At 42.7% G+C, this 27,136-nt stretch overlaps 1 protein-coding gene across 1 annotated transcript in view; it reads right to left on the bottom strand.

Annotated features, from left to right (window-relative positions):
- Positions 1-26,770, bottom strand: part of GDNF (glial cell derived neurotrophic factor) — a 102,903-nt gene extending 76,133 nt beyond the window's left edge. Inside the window, exon 1 of the mRNA XM_077462834.1 lies at positions 26,339-26,770. The gene's annotated coding sequence lies outside the window, so the exon portion shown is untranslated. The remainder of the gene's footprint in view (positions 1-26,338) is intronic.
- Positions 26,771-27,136: the final 366 nt, after the last annotated feature.

Here is a 27,136-nt window from a genome sequence, read left to right as displayed (position 1 = left end):
GGCATAGTGATTACACTGTCTAGTGGACTGTCTGAACCTACCTTCTGTGTTCATTTATGCACAAACCACCATTTATTTCCTGGTGCTAATTCACAAGCAAGTTAAAGAATCTATGCTTATGTTCTCATAAGTGCTTCCAGTAACTTTAATTAAACCAGGTGCGTGAGAGGGGCTGAGCTTGTTCTTGGATTCAAGGCAAAATGACCAAGCAGCACCCGCAGGGGATAGCGCTACAAATATATTCAGATTACTCGGTTTGATAAATAGCTAGAAACAGAAGGAAAATGTGGAATTTATCATATTTATTTAGACAAATGGCAAAAACACAAACTAGCTACAACTAGTGCAATTTTTGTGCTATCAAAATATGATAATCTGTGACTATCGACAATCTCGAGGGCTGACTTCAGCCGGGAATTTTTGCAGTTTAACAGCCTGGTCAGTGACTAAGAAACCAAGGCCAGCAACAGCTAACCTGAATTTGATTGGGTATTACCCTCTTGCAATACTCTGTACAGCTTGAAAGGCTTATGCGCCAACAAAAAATATGTTGATTGGAGGCGAGAGCAGAATGACAGAAAGATGAGCTCATTGTCCTGCTACTCATTCCATTGTTCAGACCCATTCTGTGGGAGGAGAAAAGACCCGTAGTTGTCATCTAACTGCAGCAAAGAAAAATCAAGTTTCCTGCCCTCCAGACAGAACTGAGCTGGAGGCAGAGCTGTGTACATCTCAGGACTGGATGGACAGAAGTGAAAATCCTATGGCAGATAGCAGCCCCATCATATGTGTTTCATGTGTGCATTTAGTCGTTTGCCTGGAGTTCATCTTTAATGCTCATGGTCTCAGTTTCACCAGTCTTGCATCCTGCTGGCATTCGAGAGGCTTGTACAGGATGCCCCGGCTTGTGGTTTGTAAGAGGAGATGTTGAGTTAATCTCAGCTGAGCATGTCGCCGACAGAAAAATTAAACACAAGAGTGTTTAAACAAGTTATATACCTTTCCAACACATGACGAACAAGCACCAGCTTCAATTTGCTTCTACTATTTTAATCACACTGCCAGCCATGTAGGCTTAACCTACAGTATTCAGAACACGCTGTATACTCATAGGCAGATTTAAAGCCAAGGTCCATCAAACACTTTAAAAACTCTTTGAACAACATATATAATGTAGTTTGTGAACAGGGTTTTTTTTTTTTTTTTTTAGCTCCCTCTGTAACAGTTTTACTTTCTGTTATTTTTCTACTTCCTTTAACAGGGTGGAAACGCTGTTGGTTTTGGAGCAACAATCACACAGCTGCCATGTTGTCACCTTGTGGACAGGGTAGATTTAGCCGCACAAGTAGTTTTACATGGACTTACAGTGACACACAAATTCAGGCCTAATTTCAGCTAACACCTTTTAGGCAGTTACAGTAAAAAAAAAAAAAAAACTCTCCATATATTCCAGCTGTGCTCTTGATAGCTCACCCCATTGTATGGTTTCTCATTGAGACTACAAGAAGCCATTTGGGTATACGTAAGGGCATCCAACCTCTTTAACAGGATAAGGCTCTTTACTGAGCCATGTACTGTAACTAATTTTTAAAGGAGACGTACAGTCAAAGCTCATTTGGCTGTACTTCTCCCGTGGATCACAGGAATGCAGCTCGTTCTGCACTACTGTGATCCGTTTTCAGCAGACAGCAGGCTGAAGCCCGCTATCAGCTGACATCACAGAGCCAGTCCAGGCTTGGGCAAGATCACGACCATATGGTCGGGATCTGCCCACATGTCTGGACCTGCAGCCCGCTCAGCCTCTCAGCTAAGCCTCTCCTGCCCCCTCCACAGCACTCGGGTGAGCATGGTGGGGGGGGGGGGACAGAGCAGAGAACCGGTGACTGACAATCACCAGCTCTCTGCTCATGGAGCTTTGAGAACTGAGCGATTGGCAGTGTTTGATCGCTTGGTTCTCAGTCGTAGAGTCAGTGGGGTACAGATGCAGCTTTGGACCGCGGTGCTGCATCCACTTAGGTAAGTATGAATCTGCAAAAAAACATTCAAGTCTTATTGGAAATAACTGTCTTTTTTTTTATAAAAGAGTATACTTATATGTGTTAGCTTTGTCAGTTGAGCATATTATGCAGGCATGGTCCACTGTTATCCTTAGAAATGCCATGGAGCCGTCATTGGACAGAAAGAGGCTGCAGGAGATCAGCAGTGCGAGTAGCCAAAAAATATATAAAAATAATAGTAATTGTCTATAATACACTGTGGTTTAGCAAAAATTGGTGGATTTTCTAAAGGCAAATAGACGTTGCAAGTGCGCTCAATTTTCCCAGAGCTTAGTATATGTAATAAAGCTCATGTGACCTAGCTTTTAGCTTTAAAGTGGTTGTATGCCCTGGAAAAAAAAAAACTGTAAGGCAAAAGCATAATGAGCTACTATGCACGGCATACTATTATTATTAAATATTATTATTATTCACAATTTATATAGCGACAACAGTTTACGCAGCGCTTTACAATGTAGGGGGGGGGGGGGAGCAGCAAAATTACAGTACAGCTCAATACAGAAGGGACAGGAGGGCCCTGCTTATAGAGCTGACATTGTAATGGGAGGGGGTGGTGGTACAAATGGTAATAGATGCGGGGAATGATTTGATGGGGTTGTTAGGTGGGTGTGGGATTCCACTGAATAAGTAAGTTTTCAGGGATCTCCTGAAGGCTCTGGAGAAGTCTTGAAGGCGAGCATGAGAGGAGGTAACAAGGGAGCTAGAGAGCAGGAGGTCTTGGGAGGAGCAGAGGGAATGATTTGAGCGATATCTGTAGCTGAGGTTGGTGATTAGCTGGGGGCAATGTTGTGGATGGTCTTGTATGTTGAGGTTAGCATTTTGAGTTTTATACGGTGGGTAGGGGGAGCCAGTGAAGGGATTGACATAGAGGGGCAGCAGTCACGGATCGATTAGTGAGGTTTATTAGTCTAGCAGCAGCATTCATAATAGACTGAAGGGGGGATAGCCTGTGTAAGGGTAGGCCATTAAGGAGAGAGTTGCAGTAGTCAAGGTGGAAAATGATCAAGGAGTGAATAAGTTGCTTTGCGGTGTCATTAGTCAGGAAGGTCGAATTCTGGAGATGTTGTGGAGGTAAAGGTGGCAGGATTTAGCCAGAGATTTGATGTGGGGGCTGAAGAAGAGGTCAGAGTCGAGGATGACACCCAGCACCCTGGCATGTGTGGAGGGACCAATGGTTGTGCTGTTGATCTTATTGGTAAAGTCATGGGGGGTTGGGGGACCGGGAAGGAGGAAATATTACAAGAGCAGTTTTAGAAAGATTGAGTTTGAGAAAGTGGTGTGACATCCATACCGAGATGTCATTCAGTAAGTTTGAGATCTGTGAGGAGATCGAGGGGGTGAGTTGGGGAGTGGGAAGATAGATCTGGGTGTCATCGGCATAGAGGTGGTATTCAAAGCCTTGGGAGGCTATCCACTGGCCCAGGGAAGAGGTATAGAGCGAGAATAGGAGGGACCCAAGGAAAGAGTCTTGGGGTACCCCAACAGAGAGAGGAAGAGGACTAGAGGAGATGGAGTTGTAAGTAACACTGAAAGTGTGCTGAGATAGGTAGGAAAAGAACCAGGAAAAAAAAGAATCACAGGGGCCAAAGGAGTGATGACATCACTCCCGGGAGTCCTCCGTTCCAGCAAGGTTCAGAAGCATCCGCCGGACCTTCAGAGAGCATGCGCCGCTGATGTCAGCGGCTACAAGCAAGGTAAATATCTCCTAAACCATACAGGTTTAGCAGATATTAATTTTACCTACAGGTAAAATTAATATCTGCTATTATAGCCTTATTATAGGCTTACCTGTAGGTAAAAATATACAACCGCTTTAAATATTTGTTAACAAAATTTTGTTTGAGTCACCATGTGTAATAAAATGTGGGCATGATTAGTGGCAATTGACTGTTTTTGGGTAAATTATCCTGTTTTTGAAATTAATTTCTGGTGCCAAAAATATTTCCATGAAAGATTTTTATCATATTACCAATAAAATGGAATGTACCCATTCATGGAAAAAAAAATATAGTAATTGGAAGCAATATACATGTGTTACTGGTGCTCACAGTGATAGAAGAATGGGAAATTGTTGGAAATTTCTTTATTAATGTCAAAAGAATTGTATATAGGATAGAATTCCATAAGGCTGGCCAGCACCAGGCCGCTCCTAATTCAGACATAGGAAATGGTCTCCCTGAGGCCGCAAATTCCTTTAAAAGCAATATATGTTGAAAAGCATTATTGAAGTAATTTATCTGTATTCGATAGCATTCGTTACACGTCATGATGAAAAAATACCCGTTGCTCTTTTCTTGGCCCCTGTGACATGGCTGTCAGTTTGTATAATAGACTGCGTGTGGTATGGCGGTCAATGATGGGCTGACCACACATACCTAGACTGGGGGAGATCCAGATGTGTGGCCCTCGGCTTGGCTTCCTCATCAATTGCAGATTAAATGGCTGCTTGTTAATATACCTGGATGTAAGTGAGAAAATCTGTCCTCCCACAACAGAAACTATTAAAACTTAACTCCAGTCAGATATAAAAGACACAAATGAACGCAGTTATGCAAACTTTAATTATTAAACAATTATCTTTATTTCTTTTTACTGCCGCTAGAGTAAGTAGCTGAACTGGACATGGTATCAACCTTCTACAATGCCCTATACAGGAGCATCTGGACTAGGAGAAGGAAGGGCAGGACTCTGAGCCAATCAGGTGTACTGAATCCAAATGTGCTGACATAGAATATGCTGACAAGAGTAGAGATCAGAGAGTGCATATAGAACAGGGGTCTTCAAACTTTTTAAACAGAGGGCTAAGTTTACTGTCCCTAAGACTTTAGGGGGGCTGGAATGGTCAGCAGAAGTAGAAAATGTCCTAACATCGGTATGAGTAAACAATGCCCTATGTTTGTTATTAGGGGGAGGAATAGTGCCCCATCATTGGTGTCAGTGGGAGGAATGGTACCCCATTGTTTGTGCCAGTGGCAGGAATAGTGTCCCATAGTTGATGCCAGTGGAAGGAAAAGTGCCCCATTGTTGGTATCAGTGGAAACCAACAGTGACCGATCGATAGTGGAAGAAATCGTGCCACTATCTTGGTGACAGTGGGAGGAAAAGTGGCCCAAGGGTCAGATAAAGACAAGCAAAGGGTCGCTTTCAGCCCCTGGGCCAGTTGGAGACCCCTGTTCCAGGACATTGTTTTAGATTGGGGTCTCCAAACTTTCTAAACAAAGGGCCAGTTTACTGTCCTTCAGATTTTAGGGGGCCGGGCGTTAGTGTGAGTGGGAGGAATAGTAGTACTCCATTGTTGGTGTCAGTGGAAGGAATAGTAGTACCCCATTGTTGGTGTTAGTGGGAGGAATAGTACCCCATTGTTGGTGTTAGTGGGAGGAATAGTGTCTTGTATCAGTGAGTGTAATAGTGCCCCGTCGTTTGTGTCAGAGGGAGAAATAGTGTCCCATCATTGGTCTCAGAGGGAGAAATAGTGTCTTGTATCAGTGAGAGTAATAGTGCCCCAAGGGCCAGATAAAGGCAAGCAAAGGACTGCATCCGGCCCCTGGGCCACTGTTTGGAGACCACTGATATAGAAGATCATGTCAGTCTGCTGCTTCTCCTTCATTGTCCTATCAGCAGGCTGGAAGTCCAAAGAGGATATCACTGTATCCCATTTGCTGTCCATAGTGCCAACAGAAAAAGTGGTGTCATCTGGCTGGGCATTACAATGGGTGGTATAAATCTTGGCAGGTACATCTTTAAAATGTAAAACTGCTACCTTATATGTGGGCCCTGCTGCCTCCCTCTAATTACAGGCCTGCTTTACTAACATTTATAGACAAGCCAACAAAGGCTCCATAAGAATTTTAGTAATTCATTTTATACTGACCATAGAAAATATCTCTATCCTGCTACACCAATAACTGCAAATAGAACTACCTACTGGTTTATAAAGCATCAGCATATTCTGCAACACCAAATCAGTGTCTGCTGCAATGGAGCATAAATACAACATCCTTACCTATTTGGGAACCAGTAAGCATTATGTTTTGAGTAATAAATTTAGCATCCACAGCAAACCCAAATAAAAAAGAAAAAGAAATACTGTGTACAGTCATCATCCTTTCTGCATGGATGTTGTATGTTCTCCCTATGTTTATATGGGTATCCTAATGTGTTCTCCAGATTCCTCCCAAAGTCCAAGGGCCCATTCACACCACTGTGCTGAGCTATGGTACACATTTTATTAATGCAGATTATGAAGTTTCGTTCTGAATAGCACCCCAAATACTTTGACCCTTCTTTAACACTAAAGTTACAATGTAAACCTGACCAGCACACCTGTGCAATGCATTGTGTAAAATTCCTACTTTTTGGTCCGTTATGGCTCATTAGGGTTTGTTCACACCATTTTGGTTGCACCGCATTGATCAATGCAAGGGCACATCAAATGCAATTGTTTTCTATGGTGTGCTGTTCACACTTTACATTTGCCTTGCATAAAATTGCTGCAGGTCTGCAGCGCAACATAAAACAATGCAAACAACCCACCGTAGTGCATCAAAACATGTTGTACATAGCTATTGAAAGAGAGGGTTTATTGGGAATTTATATGAAGCACGGGTTAAAGGAATTGAATATACAATCACATGTTAATGGATTTGAGACAAATATGCATAGAATAGTAACGATAACATGATAAACAAAGGTAACACCTTAACAATTAATTGTACATAATGACAACATGATTCACACTATAATGTTAATAATTTCATAAATATAGTAAAATTGTTCCAATTCATATAATTATGTTAGTGGCGATACAAGAAAAACAGAAATGGAAGGCGCGCACACCTAGCGCATTACCAATGATAATTTAATAAAAATGTTTTATATAAAAGTGGGTACTCACAAAATGCAACTGACAAAAGGCCATAAAAACAATGCTTGGACATGCACAGAACACGGGGCACCGCTAACGCGTTTCAGGGACGCACTCCCTACCTCAGAGCCTAGCTTAGTAAATTATTATTAAATTGTCTTTGGTAATGCACTAGGTGTACGTGCCTTCCATTTCTGTTTTTCTTGTAGTTCCTTTCAGATTACTCCAGGAAGGCAGCATCCACCCAGTTTTGGATACCATTATATACCTTTCACACCACCATTTTATTTGATATCTTTTACTCCACACCTTGGAAGACCTATTAGCACTGGAAGTGACTTTTTTGTATCTCTAATATTAGTGGTGATAATAAAAGTCCATGTTGATCAATCTCAAAATCACATGAATGTGATGATATAGCATAAGGCTGGGTCTCTATGCGTTTCGTGGAGATGTCCACCCATCAGGAGCAGTAACAAAATGGATAGATCTACAAATTAATTGGATATACAGGAGGTAGTGTTTGATAGATGAAGGTGCCATGGGTAACAGACATTATTCACTTTGAGACCTCAACAAACTGATTGTCACACTTTTCTTTCCAAGTTCAAGGAACCCATATATACACTGATTTTCTTCCATTCAGGAATCACCCTTGCTACAGGTATTGCCAGCTGTTGCTGTCCCAGATGGAGTGCTATTGGTATCACTCCACCTGTGACAGGAGGCGGCGCTATACAGCAAGCATCAGCTTAGGTGGCTCTGCTGCCTCCACAGCCGCGCTTCCTCTAGAACTGGCTCCATTCAGAACACTGATGCTCTGGGATGGCGGGTCAGGAACCCAGGATCTGGGCTTGCCGACCCACCAGCCTAGTGCAGGAGGTCATGGGCCACATAAGAGGGCTCTGCAGTCCACATGTGGCCCATGGGCCAGCGGTTGGGCACCCCTGATCTATGCCACATGTGGCCCATGGGCCAGCGGTTGGGCACCCATGATCCAACCTTTTGACCATCCTGGGCCACATTGAAAGAAGAGGAATTGTCTTGGGCCGCACATAAAATAAACAATCAATAAGGACAGCTGATGAGCAGATAAAGTCGGGCAGATCACAATTTAACAATCACTGATATAATGTAATCTAAATAAAACATATGTTTTTTAAAAATGTATTTTATCAAAGTAAAAGAGGACAACATAAAACTACTTGACACTGTTTTTGATAAACTAACGCATCAATATCTGCTTGGATGGATGTAGTAGCAATTCTCAAGCGGCACGCTCTGTGATCAGCAAGTCTATGAGACTCGGCTGATCACAAATAGGAGTAATGGGTCGATCCAGACCCCTTACCACATGATCAGCTGTCAGCCAATGACAGCTGATCATGTGATGTAAACCGAGCCGGTAATCGGCTATTTTTTCTCTTCACGCTGGTAGCGTGAGGAATGAAAAAGCCGATCATCGGTGGCCGTGAGAGGGACATCAGCCCTGATCATGGAGAGCCTCTGCAGAGGCTTCTGTGCCCACCAGCACCACCTACCAGTGCCCACAGTCACCCATCTGTGCCCACAGTGCCACCTATCAGTGCCCACAGTGCTACCTATCAGTGCTTACAGTACCACCTATCAGTGCCCACAGTACCACCTATCAGTGCCTCATCACCAGTGCTGCCTATCAGTACCACCTATCAGTGTCCATCAGTGCTGCCCATTAGTACCACCCATCAGTGCCATCCATCAGTGCCACCCATCAGTGCCACCCATCAGTGCCACCCATCAGTGCCACCCATCAGGGCCGTCTTATCAGTGCCCATCAGTGACGTCTTATCAGTACCCATCAGTGACGTCTTATCAGTACCCATCAGTGACGTCTTAGTGCCCATCAGTGTCGCCTTATCTGTGCCTATCAGTGTCGCCTTATCTGTGCCTATCAGTGCAGCCCATCAGTGCAGCCTCATCAGCGAATATCAATGAAGGAGAAAAATGACACATTTGCAAAATTTTATAACAAACTATGAAACGTTTTTTTTTTTTTCAAAAATTTCTGTCTTTTTGTTTGTTTAGCAAAAAATAAAAACCCAAGTGGTGATTAAATACCACCGAAAGAAAGCTCCATTTGTGTGGAAAAAAAATATAAAAATTTCATTTGAGTATAGTGTAGCATGGCCACGCAATTGTCATTCAAAGTGTGAGAGCGCTGAAAACTAAAAATTGGTCTGGGCAGGAGGGGGGGGGGGGGGTTTAAGTGCCCAGTAAGCAAGTGGTTAAGTAAGTTTATGATATTGTGGAGGACCATGTTATAGCCGCATTGGGCCAGGTGCGACCCCTGGGCAGAAGGTTGGACACCCCTGCCCTACGCCATTCAAAACGAAAAAATAAATAAATAATTTGGTTTAGATACAGTATACCGGTAATTTAAAATATGTAAATGTGTACCAATCATCTTCCAGGGGTTGGCCCTCTTACTCCTTTAGCAAAACACTTTATTTTGCTTTTTAAACGTATTCTACATCTCCCGTGTATGTTCATCCAGCAGCTCTGGGCTGCACTTTCAGGGTGAAGCACTCCAGTCTTGTTTAGTTACAAATGCCAAAATTGCTGCCAGGCTTAAATTCCACACTTACAGCAGAGCCACATGTTGCCTGAATATAAACAAGAGGAACACCTACCAGTCACTAATAACAATGATCCAACGACTACTCAACTGGAACAACATTGCTCAGAAGTCAATTCATCTTTTTTGCCATGAAATCGTTAACGCTAATCTGTCATTTGTAAGGTGAGATCACAACCTTGTGCAGAGGGCTGAGACAGCAAACATTGCTACTTTACAGAAGATGAACAACTCGTAGTGGGAAATCATCAATTTTAGCATCGTTACTTACGCTCTATTTTTATTACCAGCTGCAACAACAGGCCAAACTCTACAGCAAACCTGACAGTAGCAAAGTTGGGCCATACCATATTACATTGGCAGGGGTGTTAACAGCTCAACTGTTGTAGTAATTAATGCAAAACAGTTTTTAAAGTGCAACTGCAGAGATTTTTTATTTTTTTGGCTAGAGTGAAGGGGCATTAAAACAACTGTCAGATTTTTATTGATGCTTGTGGCCTCATACGGGATATTTTCTCCTGGTTACCAAAAGTAAACTTTTAAAATGAGGAGTTGTCACTACAGTAGAACAAGAATAGAAGGAACATTTCCAAAGGGGACTCTTGTTCTGTTGATCTTGGTGACAAGAGGTTTCCCTCACTTTCGAGGAATTAAAGCCAAACCCATGATAAGAATGATGAACGAATAATCGTCCATTCTTTTTTTCATGCTGGTCTCTCATATCGTAAACCAATAGATTACTAAGAGCCCTTTCACACCAAGAGCGTTTTGCAGGTGCTATAGCGTTAGAAATAGCGCCTGCAATCCGCCCTCAAACTGCTGCACCATTCATTCCAGTGTGAAAGCCCTGAGGGCTTTCACACTGGAATGGTACGCTGGCAGGACGTCAGGAAAAGTCCTGCCAGCAGCTTCTTTGAAGCGGTGAAGGAGCGGTGTGTTTACTGCTCCTCCATCGCCGCTCTCCATTGAAATCAATGGGGTAGTGCTGCATTACCGCCAGCAAAACGCCACTATTGCAGCATATTGTGGGCGGTTTTTAACCCTTTCTCGGCTGCTAGCGGGGGTAAAAGCGCCCCACTAGCGGCCGAAATGCGCTGCAAATCCGACAGTAAAATGCCGCTAAAAATAGCGGCGTTTTACCGCCGACGCTATAGGCTCTGTGGTGTGAAAGATGTCTAAAGGTATGAAAATTCTCATACAACAAAATATAACTGCAGAAGTGATGTATTGTAATGTATTTTCTCATTTCCGAGAACGTGGTCTTGGTCACATCATTTTTTTTTTTTAAATACCATACTAATTAAATGAAAATCATTTGTTCTGTCATTGCACCAGAAAATCTTTCATGCTTTGTCCCTTCAGATATTTCCGCGAGAATGGTCGTGATCGGCTCTCAAAAGCTGTGTACTAACAAATCAGATTATCGGACGATCGATGAAAAAGAGGTATTTTTCATCTGATTTTCTCAACGTGTGTACCAGGCGTTGCTTTCACTTCCTGTTGTGGCAATGGGACATGCAGAAGAGAAATTCCCCCCAATGATAAACAGATGGAAAAAAGAAAAAAACTGATATGGTTATACCTTTCACTTAATCCAAAATGCTAAAAGTTTTGCTTTCGGGTTTAATTTACTATTTATAGAGTATGAAAACTCAACATTTCATATTCCTGATATGTGCCTTGCGCACCATTTACTTGTATGAGAAAGTATCCTGTTCTCTTTGTTTTGCTTCCTTTGTGTGAAATCCCTGGTGTTCCTGCCAGTCCCTCTGCTTTCCTATTAAAACTGACCACGCTAAACAAGAGAAGACACTGGTCAGCTGTCTAGCTGTACTAGGATCTCAGCCTGCTCTCCTCCAATGATCAGACTTGTCCTGACACCTCTCCTGCACAGCCATTCACTGGGAAGCTCAGTGTTCTGCTGTTTCTCCTCCCCCAGCTCTTATGCAGCGGAGAATAGAGGAAATGTGATCACTTCTAAAAAAGGGCAAAAAGATATTTATAATTTTTTTTATATATCTATGCACAAATGTTTTGCATTTAATTTCTATTTTAAGCTAAATGGTTTGTTTTATAAGGTGATCGTTTACATGTACCTAGGATAACACTAGTGCTGTTACGTGTTGATGTGTTTTTCAGTGTGTCTTTGTAGTGCAACTTTGTACGTTTTTACACGTGTTTTTGATGCACCTTTCATGCTGCGTGCGTTTTTCTTTTGCACTACAAATGTATGTACGGGCATGTGCTCCAATTGAAGTCTATGGGGCAAAAAAAATGTACTGCATTGCACCAAAAGCAGCGCCTGCACCTTTTCAAAAAATTGTGCTGCAGTTGCGCTACTTTAATGCTTGAGCAGTGCCAGTGACAGCAAACAGGACAAAATGCACTCGTGTGAACTGAGTGAAACTACAAGTTTTTGCTTTTATTTTTTTTATTACAGGTACTTATATAGCGGCGTCAATTTACGCAGAACTTTACATGGATATTGTACATTCACATCAGTCCCTATCCTCGAGCAGCTTACAATCTAAGGTCCCTAACCAGTGATGACCCATGCATTAAGGGCGCACGGGCACTGCCCCCCTCTCCTGCCACCCCCTCTGTGCACTATGGATAGATGCGTTGCATGAATCTATCTATGGCCGCTGCTGCCACCCCCCATTCAGGCATCCGGCCCCTTTTCAGGCGGCGGGTGCCTTAATTACAGTGGCGGGGGTGTTTTTAAAGGCACCTGATTATAGCCATAGGCTCTAATAGGTGTCAAAAATGGTGACCTGCGAGCGACATGCTTGGTGCTCGCACTTCACTCAGCTGTGTTAGGAAAGCAAATGAATCTTCCCTTTAATAACACTGAATCGCCTTTCCGCCAATCAGCCCGCTAACAGGCGCTGCCATGATGGATTTGAAATGACAGGTGTTCATTAAATGTGACACCTTTTTTGCTGGTAGTTAGAATATTTAATATTTGCAAACAAAATGAAGGTTTCCTATTTAGAATAATAAGCTGTCAGGTTAGTAAAACAGCGATATCAGAACCGATTCAATCATACAGTTTGTAGTGTAAACAATGGAATAAAGGAAAATTCCTGAACTTTGCTTTATCTCATGGTTACTGTGAAATTGTGTGAATTCATCAATACAGTGCAGAACTTGGATTCAATCAACGAGTTTGTAAAATGTAAGTATTGCAATTTAAATATACAGCCTCATGCTACATAACAGCTCTATTTCATACTGAATAAACTAAATGAATGTATCTTAAATAGAAAACTATCTTTACATAGAGTTTTACTCTAAAAGCATTTTATTAAAATAAATTTGATAAAAATCTAAAAAAATCTGATTTAAATAAAAAAAAAAAAAAAAAAAGAAGATTTTTCTTTTTTCAAATCATTGAATTATATCCACCATACTTTAAGGGCTTGTTCACACATGGGGGGAGAAAAAAATAGGCAGTTGAGCCATGGCGTTACTGCCCTTAACTTAACACAGGGGAGAAGGAGGTTGTACACAAGGCGGGGAAAAAATGATACCCCCTTTTGGTTCGGGGCAGTACTACCACTGCATGCCACCTGTTCAAGTGAATAGGGCTGTGCCACAACCACCCTGCAAATGCATGCAATGCACAATGGTGCAAGCTTTTCAGGTTTAAAACAGGTGGCGGAGAGAAGCTGTCTCACCTCCCCACCACCTGTCAACCACTGTCTGAAAAGCGATACACTACGGATCGGTTTTCTAAGGGGCGGCAAGGGCTATAAACAAGCCCTAAATGTCAGACCTTGACACTCTGCAGTGAGGAACTGCAAAGGAATATTCAGCCTGACAGCCCCCATAGTGCATTTTCCATTACACTGTTACATTTTATGCATGTAACATTAATCTCCCTACTACTTACAATAGCGCTGTGGCCAGATGTTACGTCACTCAGGTGCCAAAAAGGAGGGAGGGGGGGTGTAGTCTCTCTATACCCAGGAGTTTCCATATTTCAGATGACTCCAGCAGACTTGTCAAAGTACTTGATCAATACATGTACTTGATCAATACAAAGTACATGATCAATGTAGAATCTGATACTTGATGGTGCAGCAGGTATCACAACATAGTATGATTTCCACTACTCTGGCAGAATATTGCACTGTTACAATCTGAACACTAGAGGTCAGGAGAGAACAATGTCATCCTGTATCATCATACACTAAATATCTTTTTATCAGTCCCCCCCATCCCAGGAATATGTGATCAGCAGAAATGGAGATGTTGTCCCCCCTTTTCAATCACAGACTGACATGTTACATACAGGCAGTAGCCCTAACCAACTTGAAAGGGGCTTGTAACTAAATTCAAGCAATTTCTTCCACCCAGGATAATTATGTTTGTACTTTAATGAACTGGGAAACTCTGCAGAGGTCAGAGTTTTGTTACTTTGAATTTCTGCAGAAGTTATGGGAATTTTTGAAGTTGTGAAGTTTATATTCTTTGCAACCTAGGACTGAAAAGAGCCTGCCAGAGACTGCTTTTCTTGCCACTGCTTAAAAAAAGGGCAATTCAGACAGCAAAGGAGAAATACTTTAATAATTTTAAGTGATCGGGCCACTAAACACAAGTCAAAAATAGAGCTGCTCTAAACGCCTTCCGTTCATCAGTTCTCCTCCCATTCCATGGAACAACCACAATAGTAAAATTAGGGACGCACACCACATAGGTCAACCACATGCACTGGCAAAATTAAGCTGCAGTCCCCGCATCTTGGCCAAGACTCAGGGACTGTAGCTGAAGCCTCTACTAGTTTACCAGCGGATGTGGCTGATCCATGTGGTGTGCGTCCCTAATTTTATTTTTGTGGTTGTTCACTAAACATAACTTACAAGTTGGCTGATTTACTAAAGTGCAAAATCAGGCTCACTTCTGCAGAGAAACCAATGAGCTTCCAGGTTTTATTACCAAAGCTTAATTGAACAAACTTAAAAGTGGGGTATGCCTGTAATTGTTTTTTGAAACAGTTAAATTGTTTGGGCAATTTACAGAACACACTCATTTTGGTAGCGTTTCTTTCTAAAGAACATTATTTTTATCAAGCTGTTATGGGTAAAGTACAGCTTTAATTCAATGCATGGTAATGTGTTGCAACCTGTTACAGGCATACCCCACTTTTAAGTACACAATGGGGTTTATTTATTAAAGTTGGAAAGTGCAAAATCAGGCTCACTTCTGCATAGAAACCAATGAGCTTCTCACTTCTGTTTGTTCAATGAAGCTTTGGTAATAAAACCTGGAAGCTCATTGGTTTCTATGCAGAAGTGAGCCTGATGTTGCACTTTCCAACCTTAATAAATAAATCCCATTGTGTACTTAAAAGTGGGATATGCCTGTACATTCCAGCCTCAAGTGATCTAGCAGGACTTCTGACTAAAGTTCCACTTTAAGAAAAACAAAAGAAAAAAAAATACAAGCACTGCCATGTATTTTACCGACAAATTACAGCACGTGTGCACAAGGAACACCAGCATGTGCATATTACTCAAACCTTAATACGTGCCTGCTGGTATCATTGTGCCCTTTCAGGTTTCAGTCAATTCTGAGTACAAAAGATACTTAAAGTGGTTGTAAAGGCACAACATGTTTTACCTTCATGCATTGTATGCAAGAAGATAAAAAAACCTGTGTGCAGCATCGCTCCAGATACTTACCTGAGCCCCCCTCGATCCAGCGAACCTTGGCTCTCTGGGGACGCACACTCCTGATTTGCTTTTGGCAATGGCAATGGCTCCCGCTGCTGTCAATCACAGCCAGTGAGCCAATCAGGAGATGGATTAGGTGGGGCCAAGCCACGGCTCTATGTATGAATGGACACAGAGCCGTGGTTCAGGAGCATGCCTGCTTGGTTTCCCCCAGAGCTAGCTGTTTGGTGTGGGGGGCACCCAGCAGGAGGAGGAGGGCAGGAGCACTGGCACGGGACCTGGGAAGGGGATAATCTGGGCTGCTCTGTGAAAAACCCCTCAGCAGGTAAGTATAACAAGATAAGTATAACATGTTTGTTATTGTAATGCAAAAAAACAAACAAAACTGAGGGTTCAATAAACCTTTCATATGAAAGTGGTATGGTGAGTATATCAGGAGCCTGTCCACTTGCTCCCAATTCCAGAGGCTGAGAGTTTCCAATGACAGCTCGATCAGTGTGCTGGGAGCAGGCAATGAGCACGCTCTCAGTACAGGAGAAGTATATACAAACTTCTTAAGCACCCATCATCACCATAAGAAATGTCTCCAGAGCGTATATAAGGGGGCTTTACACTGGCTTGCTGAGCTTTCGCTGCAACACAGTGTACCCGCGGTTTTGGTGCGGGTTAGCTGCACTTTGCCATAGACTCCTATTATGTCCCAGGTGCACTTTAAAAAACACACCAAAACCACGGGACATAAATAGAAGTCTACGGCAAAGCGTAGCTAACTTGGACCAAAATCAAGGGTACACTGTGCTGTGACCAATTCTCAGCGGGCAGTGTGAATTTGCACCAAAGACAAAAAAAACACAATACGTTTACAAAGTGGGGAACTTTCACTTTCTCGCCTTGCTATATCACATTTGTTAGGATAGCCATACAAGCTTATATTTCTGTTTAGTGTGGATAGAAGAATCTATTAGACTTCTGCTCTTCAGCCCGTGGGCCAATAAAACAGCTTTGATGAAGGAATATTTCCTGTCAGTTATTGTATTCTGACAGCTGTGGCTGTCAGAGTACCCAAACCGTGATTACATCTGAGTACTTTTCAGCCAACAATTTTCTACCCAGCTCACCCGAAAAGCGTTGATTGAAAAATCGACTTGTTGATCTTGATGATGCCCCAGGTGGGGAGAACTGTGGTGGGGAGAACAGATTTTTCAGGTTGTAGCTGAAATAAATGGTTTTATACATCCTTTGTAGTGCACCATGGTACGTCATTACTATATTACTGGTGCCTACTGTGGACGTTTAGTCTAAAACAGATTCTTAACCTTTTAAACAGGAAGGAACCCTTGAAATAACTTTCTGGTCTCAGGGAACCCCTACCTTAAAATAACTAAATCTACAGCTTAGTGTACATTAGTGTGATGGTCAATGGGAAGAATGTTCCTCACATTGATGGTCAACAGGAAGAATGTTCCTTACATTGGTAGTCAAGGGGAAGAATGTTCCTTACATTGGTAGTCAAGGGGAAGAATGTTCCTTACATTGGTAGTCAAGGGGAAGAATGTTCCTTACATTGGTAGTCAACGGGAAGAATGTTCCTTACATTGGTAGTCAACGGGAAGAATGTTCCTTACATTGGTAGTCAACGGGAAGAATGTTCCTTACATTGGTAGTCAACGGGAAGAATGTTCCTTAGATTGGTAGTCAACGGGAAGAATGTTCCTTATATTGGTAGTCAACGGGAAGAATGTTCCTTACATTGGTGGGCAACGGGAAGAATGTTCCTTGCATTGGTGGTCAACGGGAAGAGTGTTCCTTGCATTGGTGGTCAACGGGAAGAGTGTTCCTTGCATTGGTGGTCAACGGGAAGAGTGTTCCTTGCATTGGTGGTCAACGAGAAGAGTGTTCCTTGCATTGGTGGTCAATGGGAAGAGTGTTCCTTGCATTGGTGGTCAATGGGAAGAGTGTTCCTTGCATTGGTAGTCAATGGGAAGAGTGTTCCTTGCATTGGTGGTCAATGGGAAGAGTGTTGCTTACAATGTGGTCAATGGGAAAAATGTTCTTTACATTGGTGGTCAATGGGAAGAATGTTCCTTAGCTTGGTAGTCAATGGGAGAAATGGTCCTTACATTGGTGGTCAATATGAAGAATGTTCCTTACATTGGTGGTCATTATGAAGAATGTTGATTACATTAGTGGTCAATGGGAAGAATGTTCCTTACATTAGTGGCCAATGGGAAGAATGTTCCTTACATTAGTGGCCAATGGGAAGACTGTTACTTACATTAGTGGTCAATGGGAAGAATGTTCCTTACATTAGTGGTCAATGGGAAGGATCCTCCTCTTAGAGATGACTAAAATAATCAATGTCCCTGGGAACTTATCTGAGAGACAGAAACTGCTCCTTCTTCGGTGCACACCCAGGAACCTCTGGAGCAGGGTTTCTTAACCAGGGTTCCATGGAACTTTAGAGTTCCTCAGGGGGTTGCTAGGGTTTCCTTGAGCAAGGATACATTTCTGCCTTTCAGATAAGTTCCCACCGACACCACTGATCCTTTTAGCTATCTGTAAAGGGGTCATTTTTCTCAAAGACCACAAGTGTAAGGAGCATTCTTTCTACTGACCATCACACTAATGTAACATGAGTTGTAGACGTAGTCATTTTTAGCAGGGGTTCCCTGGGACCAGATAGTTATTTTAAGGGTTCATCTGTGTTGAAAAGGTTGAGAAAGGCTGCTCTAGAGGAACTCTAAGTTTCCATGGAACCCTGATTGATAAAGCCTGCTCTAAACGAATAAAATGAATCTCGAGTCTAGAAACAGGTGAGTAATATCAGAATTATGTCAAAATATTAAAGTGCATTATCTTACTTCTGGCTCTGTGTATAGTTTCCAATGATATATTTACATGGAACAGCCTCTTGTCCCTAATACACACTCAGCTTCCTGCTTAGTACCCCAGCAAAGTGCTTATTCTTTTTCTGTACCTTATCGTATTGCAAATCTTTGGTGTGAGTCCCGGCTGCCACACTGTCTGGCTTATTCTGTTATACATTATATCTCAGCAGATGTTCAGCAACAATGTTGACTGCACTGTCTGATACTAATAGCCACTAGAGAAAACCTAGAAACCAGTCCATTAAATACAATAGGCAAAATGTTGCACAGCTAGTGAAAATATGAACACTGGGCTGGAAACAAGTGAGGATGAGAGATTAATGCATAGTGATGTGTTGATTCAAACAGGCAATGTGTGTTTGTTTAATCAGGCATGTGTTTGTCATTGCAGAGGCCAGTAATGCATACAGAGATGGACTGATACCAATGAGAGGAGACCACACATTGATTCTTCCACTGGGGACATCATGCAGCGAGGAGCCTGAGGCATCCACAATACCTGATTACATCTTGACAGGGGTGCAGCTATGAGTGACAACCCTCCTCATGTATACATTAAGTCTTCATGGGGGAGATAATACATTATAGGCAACCTTTGGCTCCCCGTCTGTTCCCACCTAGAACTCCTTGTACCCATGCTAGGATTTGTAGTTCTACAGCAGCTACAGAGCCAACAGGGGGCTTTGCCTGACATTGCAAGTTGCAAGATTTGTTAATCTATTAGCAATGCATGGCTTGGTTTCACTTTAACCTCAGGCAAAATATTTCTCTGCCCACTGGGTAATTATAACGCAGCTTCTTGTCGTGTTTACAACTTTTGTCTGTGTTTGGGGTGGCAAATGTCTGTTGTGGGTCGCCGGCTGTACAGCATATGAACTAGAAATGCTCCGTATACAAAAAAGAGGTCTGTGCAAAGGAAACCTAGTGATACTGCTGAAAGAATAATCAGATGAGGTTTATTTTTATTCCCTACAGCAGCCTTTCTCAATCTTTTACTCTAGACGAACCCATGATTTCATTTTCAAGTCTAAGGGAACCCCTGCTAAAACCAATTCATCAAAGGTCAGTGAGAAGAATGCCCTTTATAATGGTGGTCAGTGGGAAGAATGCTCCTTACATTGGTGGTCAGTGGGATAAATGTCTCTTACATTGGGGGGTCCATGGGAAGAATGCCCCTTACATCAGTGCTAAGTGGAAAGAATGTCCTATTACATTGGAAGTGAGTGGGAAAAATTCCCCTTACATCAGTGGTCAGTGGGAAGAATGCCCCTTACATTGGAGGTCCATGGGAAGAATGCCCTTACATTGGTTATCACTGGTAAGAATGCCCCTTACATTGGTGATCACTGGAAAGAATGCCCCTTACATTGGTGATCACTGGAAAGAATGCCCCTTACATTGGTGATCACTGGAAAGAATGCCCCTTACATTGGTGATTACTGGAAAGAATGCCCCTTACATTTGTGATCACTGGAAAGAATGCCCCTTACATTGGTGATCACTGGAAAGAATGCCCCTTACATTGGTGATCACTGGAAAGAATGCCCCTTACATTGGTGGTCAGTGGGAAGAACGTCCCTTACATTGGTGGTCAGTGGGAAGAATGTCTCTTACATTAGTTGTCAGAGGGAAGAATGTCCCTTACATTTGTGATCACTGAGAAGAATGCCTCTTATATTGGGGGTCAGTGGGAAGAATGCCCCTTGCATTGAGGGTCAATGGGAAGAATGCACCTTACACTGCTGGTCTGTGGGGAAAGTGCTCCTTTACATTGGTGCTCAGAGTGTCACTCTTAAAGGCATTTTAAAAGATAATTGGTGTAATGTTGCTGGCTCTTTCAAGCAGCTTTGGTCCCCAATCTGTGAAGGCCCCATCAGATGGGAGGTCAATCAGCCATAGCTCAAGGAACTTCCAGCAAACTTTGGAGAAACCCTAGGTTTTTATGTAACCCCTGTTTTAGAATGGCTGCAACAAAGTGCTCTAAAGTTAGGTCCAGAGTTGCAGGAATAAGGAGAAATATTTACCTAACTCCTCCCTCCTGTAAGCTCCCTCCATCTTTGAGACCACTCCAACTACACCTCTTCTATAAAGTGATCCTGGCCGGGGGTTGCATGCCTGCCTCCTCTACATGAAATGCAGGGTTAAATGTCCTGCATTGTGAGGATGACGCCTAAGGTTCCCCCCACAACTCAGAGCACAGGAGGGAAGGGAGAAGTAGTATCCATAGTGCTTTGTGGGAAACATCCATTTTTTGATGGCCATCCTTTGAGGACATGTACTTACAGACATGTATACGTGACCTGTGGCGCTACACCTGATGAGCGAGCTACAATTAAAACACAAAGTCCTCATTCACACAGAGAATGACATCCAAGTATTTATAGGACATTTCTATAAAGTAATATAGGTCAAGGCTGCACTCCATACAATGCTGTGATCAGTAGGATTAGATGGTGCTCATAATGACATCAGAGGATGGATCTGTGCAACAAGTACCAGCACTCACTTGTTCCAACGATCAAAGATTTTCATGGTTTTATTAGTGTCACTTCACAATGTACATCAAATATAGCCAACGTTTGGGAACCTCGCAAGATCCCTTCCTCAAGACGACACTGTGTCTTTGATGTACAAGTGAGTTCTGGTGACTTCTTCTATAGAACATTTCTAAACACATACTGCATATGCATTCAGGTGCATTTAAAGCATATGGACTTCTGTGTGTCCATGGTAAATGCCATACTCTGAACACATCTAAATGCGTGTAAACACAGTACATTTCAATACAGGAGAAAATGATCTGGGAGGCATAAGAAGTATAAACTTTCTCCTGCATTTAATAAACCAAAAAACAGGAGGCTATAGTGTAATGTAGCCTACAAGACCTTTTCTTGCGGGGTCGCTACCTCTCTGCGTGAACCAGTGAGATGTCGCTCCCTAGCTAGCAAGTGAGGTTTTGCAGTGTTCCAGGTCAGCAGGGAAATTAATACCTTACCACTGCAATCACCAAAAGAAGAATCACTCTTCCGACATAGCCCTTATATAACCATGCAGTACTGTGTCTATGTAAGCATTCCGTACACAAAATGTCAATGTGCATTCTGTAGACAACAGCTCCTGACGCAATCAGCCACATTTATGCTACTATCCATACACCTGAACCTTCCAGAGATAACTATAGATTGCTGCTGGCACTGTGCAAAACTGGAACAATTATCTACCACTGGTACCTCAAGGAGACTCAGAATCCCCCTTCTGAAGATACTAGTCCATTGATCATCAAGGTTCAGTAAGGTATGAGTAAAGGACCAGAAATTAGTATGCACATCTATTAAAGTCAGGCATCCTTAAGGGATCCGAGAGGGTAAATATGACAGCCAGGAAAGAAGTATTTTCAGAAGGAGAAGTATCAATGCCATCCATGTCACTAAGGAAAAGTTTCCTCTAATGGGATCATGTTGCTACCTTACACTAGGCACACTCACTGATCAAGCAGGCAGCCAGCCCAACTACGGCCCCTGATAGTATCCAACAGTTCCAAGTGATAACTTGCCCCCCTCTCTTTACGTCGTGGTAGTATCCAACACTTCCAAGTGAGGACCTCCCTTCCTCTGCACATTGAGGTAGTATCCAACACTTCCAAGTAATAACCTGGCCCCTCTGCATGTTGTGGTAGTATGCATTGACCATTATGTCTCAACTGTGTCTTATAATGATGGGTGAAACCACAGTGTGCCCTGGGGGACCAGGCAACTTGGCAGATAGATGTGAGCACAACTCTGAGTACAGATGGAAGAGGTGGCCATCTACCAGATAAGTACGTTTAACTAATCATGTTTAAAGCATATCTAAACCCCAAAACAGAAATATTATATATGGCATCTTACATGTCTCTCAGGAAAAAAGTTTCCGCTAAACCTTACTCTAGGTACACTCACTGATCTAGCAGGCAGCCAGCCCAACTATGGCCCCTGGTAGTATCCAACACTTTCAAGTGATAACCTGCCCCCCCCCCCCCCGCACATTGTGGTGGTATCCAACACTTCCAAGTGATAACCTGCCCCCCCCCCGCACATTGTGGTAGTATCCAACACTTCCAAGTGATAACCTTCCCCCCTCCCCCTTGCACATTGTGGTAGTATCCAACACTTCCAAATGATAGCCTGTCCCCCATGCACATTGTAGTAGTATCCAACACTTCCAAGTGATAACCTGCCCCCCCTGCACATTGTGGTAGTATCCAACACTTCCAAGTGATAACCTGTCCCCCCCACGCACATTGTGGTAGTATCCAACACTTCCAAGTGGTAACCTGCCCCCCCCCCCCTGCACATTGTGGTAGTATACAACACTTCCAATTGATAACCTGCCCCCCTATTCACATTGTGGTAGTATCTAACACTTCCAAGTGATAACCTGCCCCCGCCCACGCACATTGTGGTAGTATCCAACACTTCCAAATGATAGCCTGTCCCCCATGCACATTGTAGTAGTATCCAACACTTCCAAGTGATAACCTGCCCCCCCCACGCACATTGTGGTAGTATCCAACACTTCCAAATGATAGCCTGTCCCCCATGCACATTGTAGTAGTATCCAACACTTCCAAGTGATAACCTGCCCCCCCCCACGCACATTGTGGTAGTATCCAACACTTCCAAATGATAGCCTGTCCCCCATGCACATTGTAGTAGTATCCAACACTTCCAAGTGATAACCTCCCCCCCCCCTCACGCACATTGTGGTAGTATCCAAAACTTCTAAGTGATAACTCCCCTTCTCTGCACTTTGTGGTAGTAGCCAATTCTAGAAAGTGATAACATGCCCCCCTCTGCATGTTAAGGTTTCACCACTATCCATTCACCACTATGTCTCTTCTGTGTCTTATAATGATGGGAGAAACCAAAGTGTGCCCAGGGGGACCAGGCAACTAATTTCTCAGATAGAGGTGGTCATAGCTCTGAGGGGTCAACATTTATAATGTAAAATCTTTATTCCAAAAGGAAAAAAAATAAGCTGCATAAAAAGTGATGTTAGTCACTTATGTAAAGTCCATCTTAATCTACTAGTCCACCTATCACTAACCTATGCACTGAGTAACAATGCTGCTGTCCAAGGGTGGCTCCATTGCTCCTCCATAGATACGGTGGAGGAGTGAGTGTAGCCCTTGGAAGCCCCCATTCACACCTAAACATTTTGTTGCGCATTTCCCTACACATAACATTGCTCAGCAACAAAAATCCTATTTTTTTTTATTATGGCTGCTCACATGCCTATGCTCAGTCACCGAAGTTCTGAAAGGTACATGAACTTTTTTGGAAGTGGCATTGTGTGTTTTTAGCCTCACAGGCCTCAGCAGATGCGCATGTAAGCGACACAAGTGTTATCCTCTGCTCTCATCCTCTCCTTCCACCCACGAGCCAGCATACACATGCAAAAATGCTTTCAAAACACTTAAAAAAAAATGCCTGGAAAACGCACCACTTAGGTGTGAACGGGGGCTGAGACAAGAAATGTGTTACTGGCTGGTGAAAATGAATGGTGGCCCTATACGTTTCCATAAATGATCAGATTCTTTTCTGATCGATCTCTTCTGATAGGAATAATCTATTGATAGTCCACAACCACCTTCGACTCCCAACCACGGCACCACCTGCCTGGAGTTTGCATGTTCTACCTGTGTGGGTTTCCTCCGGCGACTCCGGTTTCCTCCCACACTCCAAAGACATGCCGGTAGGGTAATTGGCTCCTGTCTAAATTGGCTCTAGTATGTGTATGTATGGATGTGAGTTAGGGACCTCAGATTGTAAGATCCTTGAGGGTAGGGATTGATGTGAATGTACAATATATATGTAAAGCACTGCCTAAATTGACGGCACTATATAAGTAACTGTAATAAATAAATAAAAACCCATTTGATCCATATGTCACACATAGGGAAGAGGACCTTGATCACCAGTGAAGATACGATCATAGCGTGCGAATCGTACATTAACAATCGCATCTCTGTTTCCCCATTGTAATCTGATCAATCGAAATGTGATCATATTCACTAAGATTCTTTGCGCTGTTGACTGATACAAAACGATCATTATTATCTGATCATCTCCAATATAAATGGAGTCTAAATGGAGCCTAGAGAAGCTAATACTATTTGATTGTTTGCAGATTTGATTGTTTTGATCAAATGGCACATTGATCTGATAAACAAATGAATTAAATAAAATCAACGTGTGTGTGTGGATAAGGAAAAAAGCGTAAAAAAAAGCCGATACATCTTTTTTCACACTCGTTCGCATCAAAGCTGCCTGTAAAATGCCTAGGTGTTAATGGAGCGTTTTTTACTGCACGTTTTAAGCGTTTACAGTGCATTTTTTAAAGGATATGTGACTAAAACTGCACTAAAAATAATGGATGAACACTCTGCACACTACTATATACCCTTTCTAGCAAACTTTGCAAAAATAAATAGTTAAACCGCACCACAAAATGCATCGCATGTGAATTTTTGACGCTATTTAGATGCATTTTTTCCTGTTTTCCATTTCAATGGGGAGGTGCGTTTTCAGTGTTTTTTTTAACTGACCAAACATGCTCCAAAAATGTGGCAAGCAGGATTTTTTTTTACGCCGCAATGGAAACACAACGTCCCAGTGTGAATACATAGAATTTCCTTGAGCTTTTCTGGCAATTACATTTTTTTTAACGTAAAAGTGTTCCAAAGAGTGTGAAAGCAGTTGTACGACCTTTTTCACGTAATAGTCGCAAGTAGAAATTGAATAGGTAAATAAAGTCACAAAAATTCTCGTACGACAGAAAAAAAAATCGGAAGTGATGTCATGTGTTGAAATGTATATGCATTGTATTTTCGGGCGACAACTGTACTGACTAATGCCCCGTACACACGATCCGAAAATCGTACGGAAAATACCGCTTTCGAAGCGATCGTACGATAATCGGATCGTTAGTACAGAGCTTTCGAGAGCCGATTAGGACAGTACATCCGATATTATTCTATCGGACATGCACGGAAATTTTTTTCGTACGATGCCAGATCGTACGATTTTCGTTTAATCAGTACAGCTATCGTTTGAAAATGCAATACAAATGCATTACAACACATGACATCACTTCCGAATTTTTTTTCTGTCGTGCGGGAATTTTCGTGACTTTAGTAAACTCATCAGATTCGATCTGAGATTAGCATGCAATAAAAAACGGACGATCATTCGTCCGATAATCTCATCGTGTGTATGGGGCATAAAGGAAAATCGTACTATCTGGTGTCATACAAGGAAAATGTTCATGCTTGTCTGATGGAATAATATCGGGTGAACTGTCGTCATCATCTTCCGAAAGTAGTGTACACACGATACGAAAATCGTACGATTCTTCCTTGGGTGACAATTTTCATACGATATTCGGATCGTGTGTACGGGGCATTAGGATTAGTGAGCGGCAATTAAATCTAATCTTGCTTTTTCGGGTTTAGATCAGTTTGAATTATTGGACAAGATTGCTTTAACAGCGCTTATTTATTCTATTCACAGAGTTGATGATCTGGATGCCCTGCATCAGTAACAAAAAAAGTGGAGTGTCACTTTAAGAATGGAACGTTGCGGGGTCTAGTAAGTTGGTTACAATGTTGCAGTTATTAGCTGATTACAATGTTGTAGTTTCTAGCTTATTACAGTGTTGCAGTGTCTAGGTGGATATACAAAGGTGCCGTTTCTAGCTGATTACAATATTGCTGTGTCTAGTTGGTTACAATGTTGCATCTTCTATTTTATTATAATATTGCTGTGTCTAGTTGGTTACAATGTTGCAGCTTTTATTTTGTTACAATATTGCAGTTTGCAGTTACAATGTTGCAGTTTGTAGTTACAATGTTGGTTTCTAGCGTATTACAATAATGCAGTTTATAGTTATATTATTGCAGTTTTGTAGTTGCAATGTTGCCGTTTGTGGTTACATTATTGCCGTTTCTAGTTACAACATTGACGTTTCTAGTTACAATGTGGCAGTTTGTAATTACAATGTTGCAGTTTCTAGTTACAATGTTGCAGTTTCTAGCTTATTACAATATTGCCGTTTGTAGTTACAAGATTACCGTCTGTAGTTACAATATTGCCGTTTCTACTTACAATGTTGCCGTTTCTAGTTACAATATTGCCGTTTCTAGTTGCTAACATTGTTGCAATTTGTAGTTACAATGTTGCAGAGTTCAGGGGTCTTACCGTTTGTGTGGCCTCTCCTTGAGGGACATGAATCCGATCTCCCGACAATAAGTGACCTGTCCAGGTGTCCTCCTATACTATAACTTGTCCTTAGCCCGAAGAATGTCGCCAGCAGTAGCAGTAGCCCCGAATGTCCCGATCAGTAGTGGGAATAATGGTGAGGGTAAAGATCCGGCTGAGGAATCCAAGGAACACACACCATCAACAACTGCGGAGAGTCAGATGAAGACATGGGGGCTCCTGTGACAGCAGCTGGTCCAGGGGGGGGAGGTGGTGGTGGTGGTGGGGGGGACACAGCTGAGGGGGGGTGCAGAGAGCTGTGGGGGTCACCTCTGTCCACACATACACATCCAAGGGGCGCACTCCTTCCGATGTAATCCTCAGTCCACACACACACACAGCCTGGAGGACAGATGTGCTCCGATCCACATGAAGAACACTGAGTGCCAAGGCACAGAGCGGTGGGGATGGATTTATAGTCTCCCTGCACGTCACGTGCTCCAGAAGGGGGGGCCGCCTGCGCTGATTGGCTGTGCACACTTCGGAATATCTCTTAGGTGAAGTCAGATCTAATATCACTTTACTCTGGATGCTGCAAAGGATGCCATTCCCCTCCCTGACCCCTCTGTCTGCTTCTAGGGACAGTCCCAGCATTTCCATACAGGTCCCTGGAAGAGGCAGATCAACCCTCTTCCACTCTATGGACTGCCATTCTTTATCAAGTAGTAAAGGGTTAAAGGGACCCTATAGAGACTGATAGAATGGGCTGGGGGGTTCTACTATAAAGGTTTCTGCTGG

Source organism: Lithobates pipiens, unplaced genomic scaffold (genome assembly GCF_037356315.1).
Source record: "Lithobates pipiens isolate NorthernLeopardFrog02 unplaced genomic scaffold, aLitPip1_a1.2 Scaffold_3, whole genome shotgun sequence".
In the NCBI taxonomy this organism is placed as follows: Eukaryota; Metazoa; Chordata; class Amphibia; order Anura; family Ranidae; genus Lithobates; species Lithobates pipiens.
This window is presented reverse-complemented; position numbering and strand designations above follow the sequence as displayed.